This window comes from Helicoverpa zea, chromosome 21 (assembly GCF_022581195.2).
Source record: "Helicoverpa zea isolate HzStark_Cry1AcR chromosome 21, ilHelZeax1.1, whole genome shotgun sequence".
NCBI lineage: Eukaryota > Metazoa > Arthropoda > Insecta > Lepidoptera > Noctuidae > Helicoverpa > Helicoverpa zea.
The window spans coordinates 6363546-6375369 of record NC_061472.1 but is presented as its reverse complement, the minus strand read 5'-3'; positions in this window follow the sequence as shown (position 1 = coordinate 6375369).

Below are 11824 nucleotides of genomic sequence, written 5' to 3'. Positions count from 1 at the left end.
TCATTTTTTTATTTTTACGTATTTTTCTTTTATCTTTGTGTTAATCGACATATATTAACCAGTATATTAACGCATTTCATTTAATGTGATTATGAGCGACACACCCGATATATTAATATTTTCGTGCGTAAGTTGAATCCGATCTGTCCCAAACAACGTTATAATTTGTTATTACAGAGCCTTTAGAATACAAGCAAACTAATATATAAATAAAAAAAAAACAAGAAATGTTTCTTCTATACAATATCAGTGTACACTGAATAGATATACAAATGTTAACTCATCATAAAAACAATTATTTACTAGAGCACTGCTAGAGACAGTAATAACGCTGAGCTTAATTTTGTACGTACCCAACCGTACAATGTTCAAAGGTTCTTAGCAAGGATACAAGAAATACCTCCCTAAGGAATTACGGTCAAACATGTTTTGCTCTCAAACGTCGTATTATGTAGAAGAAAATTATCCCCAAAAGTCGTTTTTCGTAACAAAGAATCCATTGTTTCACCTTTGAACCCGATAAACAACGTTTTGGGTCGGCAACTGGGTTTTTTGTTTGTACGTTGCTTATTACGCACTCTTTTGTGAAGCGATTTGGCTGTCCGCCAGTCTGATAGGCTAGGAGTTTGTTACACAAGTTTACGCTGTTTTTTACGGAATATAGGGTATTTTAGGGGTAAACTATTGCGATTTTTATAAGGTTTAAAACCCTCCTCTGGCTGGTTTTCAAACTGCAGACAAATCTGTGTTTTTTTTTTGGATAAATTTCGAAAATCCGAGCTATAGCCGAATAAAATGAGATACTGTAAAAAAACCCCTAGATTGATATATTACTTAATTATGCTAAGAATTCAATAAGCACATGGAATTTCCACCTAAGTTTCTCAAATAGCGTTGGCTTATCTATACTAATATAATAACGAGGAAACATTTTTTCATTTGTCTACTTGTACTTTAAAGGCTCTGAAGCTACTGAACTACTTTGAACAAAATATTTATCTGTTGGAAAACACACTATCCCCGAGTACCATAGGCTATATCTTATTCCAGTACGGGAAGAAGTTCCCCCGACACGCGGGTAAAACTAAGTGAACACCGTCAGTTACAAAACAAAAAACTATTATGTCGTTATCACTTGTAACTCCTTGACTATAAAAACAAAAAACTTGACTCTCTTCAAAGGTCTTGAGTAATGACACTTTGTGATTATTAACTTGTTTTCTTTATTATATTTCGTTCGGAAGTCATTATACTTCACTCGAACCAACTTCAGATTTGATTGTTTAAGTTTCCAAATAATAGTAAGTTATGGCTTCGGACTTTGTTGTTCAAAATTATTTGTTTTGTTAACAGATAATGCTCAGTACATAAATTCGTGTCTTGACTATTTTTGTAATAACCAAAAATACAGCACTGTATCGATATCTAACTGCCTCGTTGGTCTAGCTGTCATAGTGTGTATAGCGTGGCAGCCGTGCACAAGGTCTCGGTTTCGATTCACGGTTCGGGAAGAAATTGCTTACGGTGACAAAAACTTAATTGAAATGTGGCAAAAATGAGAACAAATGCCAAACATGACATAACGTGTAAAAATCATATTTCTTACTTTCATTTTTTTTAATTTCAAATGCAATTTTAGCAAATTAAGTAGCTATTCAGTGAACCGATTGCTCGATTTCCTAGTTAAATAACATCATTGAATAAAGCTTAGTAAACAGTATGACATTCAATAGCAATACTTCCTCGTGGCGTTCGTTAGAAGTATTATAAACACGTGCTAGTTTCGCTCCTGAAGCGCGTGCAAGTTGTTAAGATAAAAAATAGAAGAAGTATCATAGGGCCCGTCAAAACACATCCATACTTCAATTCTGATGAATGTATAAGATATTTTCTTAAATATCGTAGAAATTTTTAAGAATTATTTAATATTAAACCATCCCTAATCGGCCACAGTTCGATCACCAATTCGTGATAATTAAGCTCTTTACTTAACTTTTATGCAATAAAAAAAAATACAATACCTCTTCAATATAACTCGGAGAAGGAGTTTCAAACCAAACTCACTTTTTGAAGACCTACCTAATTGGTACAATGGTCACTATACCAGACTGCCGAACTGATGGTCCCGGGTTCGTTTCCCTGTACCGTCAACATTTTATGTGATGAACATCTTTGATGATTTTCACGGTTTAGCTGTAAATATGTGCAGTCCGTCACATAAGTAAACACTTATAATCAATAGCTTACTTCCTTGCTTACCCACTTTAGCAAACAAACAATTGAACATCATTTTCTAACCCACCTAATCTTAATAAAAATAGTTCAACAAAACTAAAAAACATGCTTTTTATAATGACGTTCCTTATCTACTTAGTCATGTATTGTCATCAGAACACAGAGCGTGTGCAAAATTTCTTCCTAAACGAAGCCCGGGAAGTGTCCAGCGGGGCCCAACAGGGCCAATTTTCGAAAGAGTTACCGATGCCCTGGTACATAAAAGGTCTACGACGGAACACGACGGTTTTTAGTCAGTAAGAGTCTGACACTCCCTCACCGCTGCTAATCCACAGCGGAAGGGGTCATTTGATGATTTATGATGTCGTTAAAAAAACTGGTACTTAAGTGTGTCTCATTAATATTCCAAGATTTTCTTACATACATACAAAGTTACAAGTGAAGCTAATATAAGCGTGTTAAAAACATGTGGTTCTTAAGTAACCTTTTCCCTATTACTGTAAAAGAGAGCGTATGTGGGATAGAACACGTGGCCATTAGCACACGGCTCACGTGTCCGTGATCTATCGTCAGTAATCCTGGACGTCTGGTCTCGTATTAAGGTCTTATGCTGATGGAAAATAATCAGGATTTTCCTTTTAACCTGATACTTTTTATTGCTACTGGGTAGGGAAAGAAAATTGTATTTTAGTAGGCTTTTTTGAGATGGAATTAGGTTTAGGTTTTATATCTACTGAATATAACTACTTAATTTTATACGATTGATGCCTTTTTCTTATCTTATACTCTACAGTCTGGACTATTCGCGATGCATTTTAATTCGTTCAGTAGTTTTTTTTATGAAAACGCAACAAACAAACAAAGCTACTTACGCATTTATAATGTGAAGTAAAAAAAAACTACATTTTATATAATACTTTAAATTATGATGAAGAAGACTTTAAGAATTTCGGATTTAGTTATATTAGGTAACTAAATAAAATACAAAGAAAAACTAATTTCCAACGCAAGTATTACCTCAAAACATCTACTTCAACTTTTAAACTAGAACCAATCTGAATCCATCACCGTGTGTTTCTTTTTCTACCTTCCCGAGGTCGATCCGAAAGCTGTGATCGAACGAATGTGGCCTAGATTATCCTGAAATTGAGTTTCACACAAATTCCTTTTCAGTTTCAGATGATGGATCGTTTTCAAATGACGCTTTAACGTAAAATGAAACTTTGACGGGGATTGCAATCTCCAGGCGGAGATTTTGTATTTCATACACTTTATTTCTTTTATCTAATACAACTGGAACTTTATGAATGTTTGGACCGTTTCTAATTTAAATAGTTGTTCGCGCCCCACACTAAAACTTACTAAAACCGGCCGGATGTGTGCCCGGCTCTATGGGACGCGAGGGGGTGGAGAGAGGGACGCGGGCGCAAGACGCGCGCGCTGGAGCCACGCGCCGCCATATTGCTAATATTACGCCGCTAGAGCATTGTCGATAAAACATAAAAATTAATATTAAGCGAAGCCAGTGTCGCGTTGTCCTTGTAAACCTGTAATTATTTATCTTAATTAAAATACTTTTCATTACCTATCAAGAAGAAGTATTATTTTGTCTCCGACAATAGTCAAACCGAGGGTTTTCGATACTTTTTCTGCCGCCAGGCGGCGCTTCGTATGCGTCAGGTCCAAACAGCTGTCAAATAGTATGGAATTGTAGGGTCCGAACTTATTGTTTATTGAAATTCTGTTATATTGGAAGTGTTATTGATTTTATTATGGACTACGGTCAGAATAAGGTTTCCGAACTAAAAATTGAGCTAAGAGAGAGGGTGCAAAAGTCACTGGTACTAAGGAAAAGCTTGTTGAAAAATTTGTTAACACAATATGATTTAGTTTTTTTTATTTACTCAACCTCAATAGTAAAACAATAATGCAGTGCTTTAATTATAAAATAAAAAAAACACTAAAATCGTTCACTATTCATAGTAAAGATAAGCACTTTGACAGTTACCTGGACCTGACGACTCGGTGCTGCCACCTGGTGGACGCCATTTTAGAAAACCCTCATTGACTTCCTTGAACATTCAGATTAAGTAGATAGCTGATTCTAGTGATTTTATTCTTACGCTGGAGTATCCAGAAACTACTCAAATAAACAAGGCGTTTTTCGTTTGTAAAGGCATATTTCATTTATTTTTAGTTTAGCGGCTCCGCTCATAACATGTTATATTGCTGATGGCATAATTTATGTAATGTTGGAGACATAGTAAAATGGATATGATAATATTCTACGTTACAATCATAAATCCATTAAGTAGGCACATTGGTATTGATCTATACCTTAATCTTTTAGCCCAAGAGCCAGCGAGAAGAGTTATTTTTAAGATTACATCAATACCGACCACTATTTATATGCTATTTACTATCTCGAAACATTTAGCTGTAAGTTATAAAAGTGTTCTAAATTAACTTCTACTCACAAAATGACAATTGAAATGGTTTTCGGAGTTGTGCGTGGAAAGCGCGGTTGGAATTAATTCGGCGGCTGTCTCCGCGTGACAGCTTGTCAGTCTGTCTATCAACTCTGTGGAGAGTTCGCTAATCTGTCACTGGATTTCAGTGTAGCGTTAACATACATATTACAGCTGTATGTGTACCTAGTGAGGTTATGCAGAGTCTAAAGTAGATTAACTGATGTTAAGATCAAATTAACAGACATAAAAAAGAAAAGCTTGGAAAACATCTTCTAAAACCTTGGCATGGAGGTACTATCAAGAATGCCTGAATGTATCTTTGAAATGAATTTAGTCCAATCTACGCACTGCTATATAAATAAATAATTTATAATCCACACCTAGCTTATAAACTTATATCTCACAGTCAACCAAAACAAGGAAAAGTCAAGAGAAATAATCACAGTTGCCTCAAAAAGATAAGTTTCATATTTCGGAAACCTGATACTTATCGAAATGTCTATTTCCTGCGCAACTTTTTCTAGTTACTCTAGAAAGAAAATTCATCATTGTATGTACACCACAATAATTCTCTCATAAAAAGCTAAAACCGATTTCTGTAAGGAAAATGCAATTTCCCCACCTTTCTTTCAATCAGAAAATTGATTACACAGTTAGAACATCAAGCCATTTCCTTTAGAACTTTCCTATTACAGTAATGAGCTTATTTTCCACAGTCTAAATGGAATTTTCTAGAAGCTTACCTGAAAGTTTTCCATACCTACATATTCCCCGCGTTGCAGTTTTGCAGCTACGACTGGGTATAACAGACAATGCTTGCAACAAGGGCGTATTGTGAGAAAATTGAAACTTTCAACGTTGTTATGCCAGTAAAATGCTAAGGGTTAGGAATCGGTCTAGACGTGGCGAATAACTATAGCACGCTTAGGGTTAGTGGTATAAGATCTCTAAAGATCTCATTAAAACTAAGTATATGCTGCAGGTTATTTTTGCTAATACGTTTTAAAAAAGGAAGTTTTGTACCAGTTACTGTATAATAGTTTCGACAGGTGTACCTAATTGATCAAGTGTGTCACTGTTTTTTTTACTCTAAATATTGTACTTAAATAGATGAAATCTTTCAATTACCCCTCAAATCGTGTAAATAACGTTTACAAACTATCAAAGCGATTGCATCAAATCTAACATTTGCACTTTAAGGCGTCTACACAGTAATGTGGCATCCCTGTTTTTGTTTGCATTGTAATAGCATATTTTGCTAACAATACATTTTACCTACTCTCGCGGTAACGTTGTTAAATACGTAGGTACCTAAGTACATATTGTATTTATATTCTATTTTTAAACCAAACCCTTAATGAATGAATGTATCTCAAATATATCAAAAGATCTGATAAGTGTCATAATCAAAATTAAAATCATAAGTGTGTATTAGGTACTACGGATAAACAAAACCTGTATATTAGTCCAAAAAATCGTAACGATGATAATAGTCCTCGAAATATTTTCCTTTCTCAATACTAAAAAAAGACAGCTAGAAATATCATACGATCGAGTTTCCAAATATAACGAAACATTTTAACCTTTTTTCTATCCTTTATTTATATCGTACAACATTGAAATAAGCTAAAACTCGTTGTGTTAACAGAACAATGTTACCTCAACGGGTTCAACTGAAATGGGATTTCAATTGAAATGTCAGAACCAGTTGGCGGAACTATTTATTTAGATAACCTTTACGCTTGTTCTGAACCTAGACATCACAGTTATATCACGTGGGTAGTTTTAGATTAGTTGCAGTAAAATGCATTTTTCTCGGAATGCAGATATTCTTTGTGTCATTCCATTCTCATCTTATATTCTGATGCCTTTTTATATGTGTTTCTAAAGATGTATGGAAATACGTTTGTTACTGCTTCACGCAAAAACTATTGAACAGATAAAGCTTATATACCCTTATACCATCATGGGCAATAATTAACTCGGGCTGGAAGGGAGATGAAGAATGGCATCCCTCCTTTTCAATATACTTTCTAATCCTGAAAGTTGTTTGAAACTGATAATTTAACCGAAACTTTCCTGTAGGTACTTCACTTGCACTACTGGACCGAACAAACTTTCTTTCTACTTAACTCCCTTTTTACTTCTCTAAGTACTTCGATCCACTTGAAGACAAAAATGATATACAGGTAAATAAACTTTATAATGTAGATTGGTCTATCCGCGAACACGAGACTGGCAGACCGCCCAACTGCGTCGTATCATCTCGATAAAGCTTAACTGAACATCGAGCGAGAATCACTGACGCAATTTACGCAACTGATGACGCGGAAAATATAGCACGAGGATATTTTCATAATTATTGTAACATAAATACATTTTTTGTGTGTAGATGCTATAGGGATAGATTTTTGGACAAAATCATTTCATGTTTTGTACAATATTAGAGGAATTCGAAAAAATCAAATTATTCGCTCTTCACCAAAATATATCACGTGTTTTTTTCGACAGACGGTTACGAAAACGATTAACGAAAAGGCATTTATTTTAACTTATAATTAAACTTAAATATATATATACAACTTAAAACTAATACAGTGCATCAAAAAATTGCTCCTCATCGCTGTCACTGGGTAATGTACCCAAAAGACTGGCAGCATTGCCACGTTGGATGGCAATGCTCAACCTCTGTGCGAAATAAAAGCCAGCCTTTGGGTCCCGGGAAGTGTCAATGTGTTTTTATTTTATTTTATTTTCAATTAATGTTAATTTTCAGTGTAATTATTTTAATTCGAGTGCTTAATATAGTGTGTTATAGAGTCTTGATGTTACTTATAATTGGTACAGTTAACATAGCAATTATAGTTATTTATGTATAATCCAAAATAAAGAGGGATTTTCCTTAATACGGTTACAGTGCACATTTTGCACATAATCCCACGAATAATACATATATCCAAAACACAACTTTCTTAACTGAATATAGAACACAAATTAACAGGATAAGTCAATACAATCAGGATGAAATAAACATGCAGACAGACAAAAGACTACAGTAAGAATTCACGGCAAATAAGAGCTTGACCCGAACGTGTCGTGAATATCTACATCACTGTGATAGAGGTCAACGCACTACACTTGAGGACGCAGAATCTAACGCGGTGTCCTGCGTGAGCGACGAACGCGACGCGACGCGACGCAACACGACGCGACGTAATGCGACGCGATGCTATACGCGACAGATGTCCTACGTGATTTTGGTCATTACTTCTCAAATCATGGAGAAGTTGTGTTACAATTTTGCTTGAAAGTTCATATTTAAAGTACAGACAGCAACAATCTTCCAACTTGTTTGTACTAATAAACGATTTCTTTAATATTTATGTTTTTTTTGTCCCACAACAATCAACGCTTCTGAATAGTTCGCGGTGTCGCGTCTGGTCGCCCTCAAAACAAGTACGCGTTACGTCGCGTCTCGCCGCAGACTGTCACATAGGCCGCATGTAGGGAATTCCTTTGAGTTGATCGCGTTCGTCGCGTTCGCAGCGTCGCGTCGCGTCGCGTTCGTCGCTCACGCAGGACACCGCGTAACTGATCAGAATCTGCCGATTTGCTGATCACTCACACTCAAACTCGAGCTAAAATGTGTCATTCCATGACAAAAGGTACCTTTATGGACTTTGGCGCTTAAGTCATTTGGAGATACAAATTCTACAATCTTGCTTAGACTAAAAAAACATAATGTCGTAAGTGCCAACACCCATATGGTACCTTTTACCGCGAACTGACACAAATATCCATTTGTTTTTAAAGTTTATTATACGTTCTAATCTAACGCATTGACCTGTCCGTGGCGTGTGTACTCCTCTTATGAACTCTCTCACGTACTCTCTTACGAACTCTCTTATGTACTCCTCTTATGTACTCTCTTATGAACTCCCCTTATGTACTCCTCTTATGTACTCTCTTATATACTCTCTTATGTGCTCTCTTATGTACTCTCTTATGTACTCTCTTATGTACTCCTCTGATGTACTCCTCTTATGTACTCTCTTATCTACTCTCTTATGTACTCTCTTATGTACTCTCTTATGTACTCCTCTTATGTACTCTCTTATGTACTCCCCTTATGTACTCTCTTATGTACTCTGTTATATACTGTCTTATGTACTCTCTTATGTACTCCCTTATGTACTCTCTTATATACTCTCTTATGTGCTCTCTTATGTACTCTCTTATGTACTCTCTTATATACTCCTCTGATGTACTCCTCTTATGTACTCTCTTATGTACTCTCTTATGTACTCCTCTGATGTACTCTCTTATGTACTCCCCTTATGTACTCTCTTATGTACTCTGTTATATACTGTCTTATGTACTCTCTTATGTACTTCCTTATGTACTCTCTTATGTACTCTCTTATGTACTCTCTTATGTACTATCTTATGTACTCTCTTATGTACTCTCTTATGTACTCCTCTTATGTACTCTTATATACTCCTCTTATGAACTCTTTTGTACTCCTCTTATGTACTCTCTTATGTACTCCTCTTATGTACTCTCTTATGTACTCTCTTATGTACTCCTCTTATGTACTCTCTTATGTACTCCTCTTATGTACTATCTTATGTACTCTCTTATGTACTCCTCTTATGTACTCCTCTTATATACACTTATGTACTCCTCTTATATACACTTATGTACTCCTCTTATGTACTCTCTTATGTGCTCCTCTTATGTACTATCTTATGTACTCTCTTATGTACTCTTTTGTACTCCTCTTATGTACACATCTCCTCCTCCTGGATTAGATAACAGAGTGCATAAGACAGTTCATAAGAGAATACATAAGAGGTGCTCAATATAAATAAAATGTTTTTGTTGCTGTTTGTATCCTACAGACTCAAAAACAGGCTACAGAACCAATTTGAAAAAGTTCTTCCTCTATAGCAGAGGACGTAGATTAATCCGGATCCGGAAAGTAATTTCACGAGACGCGGGTGAAACCTCTGGAAACAGTTAGTTAATTATAATTGTATGCAATGTTTAAGAAAACATACACATAAGAATAAAATAGATATTTCAGCTTTATTTATCTACCACATCATGCCAGTAATATATTTTCCGAACTGTCCCGAATTCATTGTCTTTAAGTGTACAATAAATCATACTAGACATAGGTTTTAGGACATTTCCCTGTTCACATTTGACTTGGCAAAAGAAATGGGACCACAAAATAAATGTATGAAAGTATTTACTGTGATTCGGGCGAATCTTGTTCTTTCGAGCTTTTTCTGCAGTTTTCTTTTTCCAGTTGAGATAAGCGTGTGAGATTTTCAACAATTTCTAGTAAGTATACCCTTGATAACTGTCTATCTCATGTACCGATCAATCATGTCATGCTTGGTCCTTTAATGCTTAAGTATAGCTTTTCCTTACATCTCTTTTTGAAGCTTCCCCACTGGTAGTGCCATCTATATTTTTTATAACGGACTAAATCCACGCATCAATAATAAATAGTACTGCGTTTGACCACATTCAAACGATTGATGCTACCCCCACCCCCAACTTCCCACTCCTGTTCTTTCGCACGCCTCGCGCGAGTGGCACGCGCTCAGGCCGTATACAGAAAGAAAGCTGGAAGACGCTGGAAATACATTTTCCTGCGTGGGTTACCAGTGCTAACAAGCACCGATAAGCGCTTATAAGTTTCCAGCTTCTTCCAGCTTTCTGTATACGGCCTTACGCTCCATTGCTAAACCGCTGGATGTAAACGCATCGCCTAGAGGAAGTGCTCGTGCTTCTCCAGTGACGCAACCTCGCCCCTGCTGTAGGATAGCGAACTGTTGTGATAATCCGCCCGGGGGTGTGAACGTGACTATTGTGTTGTGATCGGGAAGACCGCTGCCAGCCGTCATCTTGTGAAGCCCAACGCTGGAGAGCTAGTTACGTGTGCTTTTCCCTGATTGCCTACACATCGCTCGTTCGCTTCTTGGCGATAACCAGCCATCCTCCAACTAAATACAGTCCACTTAAAATACTTATCTACCTTTTTTGCGTTTATTTCCAAATCACCTTGCTTACAAAAATAGTGGTTATAATCAAATGGATGTGGAAATCATCAAATGACCCCTTCTGCTGTCGGTTAGCGTGAAGAAATGTCAGACTCTTATTTTGTTTTATTACATAACCAATACATTCGTTTCTAGTCATGATTCTATGTTCGATTTTATCAGTTCCATTCTGATGAAAGATATCCTATATTTCAATTTGCGGATTAATATTTACACAACACGACAAGACTATTTATTCTAAGACCTTGTCCAGAAGAAGCGAATTCGTCGCGAAACGTTTCGCGCGAATTCACTCGCGCGCTATTGAGATACTAGGCACGAATACATCGCGTCCACAAGCATCGCGCGAATTCAAAATACGCGCGTAAATCGCGTGCATAACGCCAGACCCTCGACTCGCGCGTGATTCGCGCGTATTGCGCCCTTTCTGGACAAGCCCTAAATATTTATTTGCGACAAATTCCATGAATTCATATAATTTCTTAATATTTTTTGTCTAAGTAGGTAATCTACTGCGACCTTAATTTTGGTCTAGATTTATTCTAAACTCCAGTATAGGCATCAACTATCATTGCTCAAACGCTAGCATACATGAATAAATAAAAATATTATTCCAATTAAAATTCAATCACGCAAGTAATTGAATTTATTTCCATTGAACAAGAACAGAGGGCTTGTAAACTAGCTGTAAGGAAATTAATTCGAACTTAGTCTACCTTTGTGTAAGATCCGATCCCTTTTCTGTAGTACTCATATTAAAGTTTGAAGGTCTCACAATGTACAAGAGCCTCCCACTAATTTGCATTATGGTCCAAAAAGTTTAAACAGGATTGTTAATGAGTAATGGATAAAATATAATTGGTGGTGCTGTAACCCGACTTCAGTCCAATTTTCTTTTAATGTATAGTGACGGTAATATGGATTTTGGGTTGTACTTATTCTTTGAGAGTAAGTACTGTTAAATTAAAGTTAGTTAAAACCTTCACAATAACTTTTCACAATGACCAAGATGGTACTCAAGTATGAGGCCGCGGGTTTGATCCC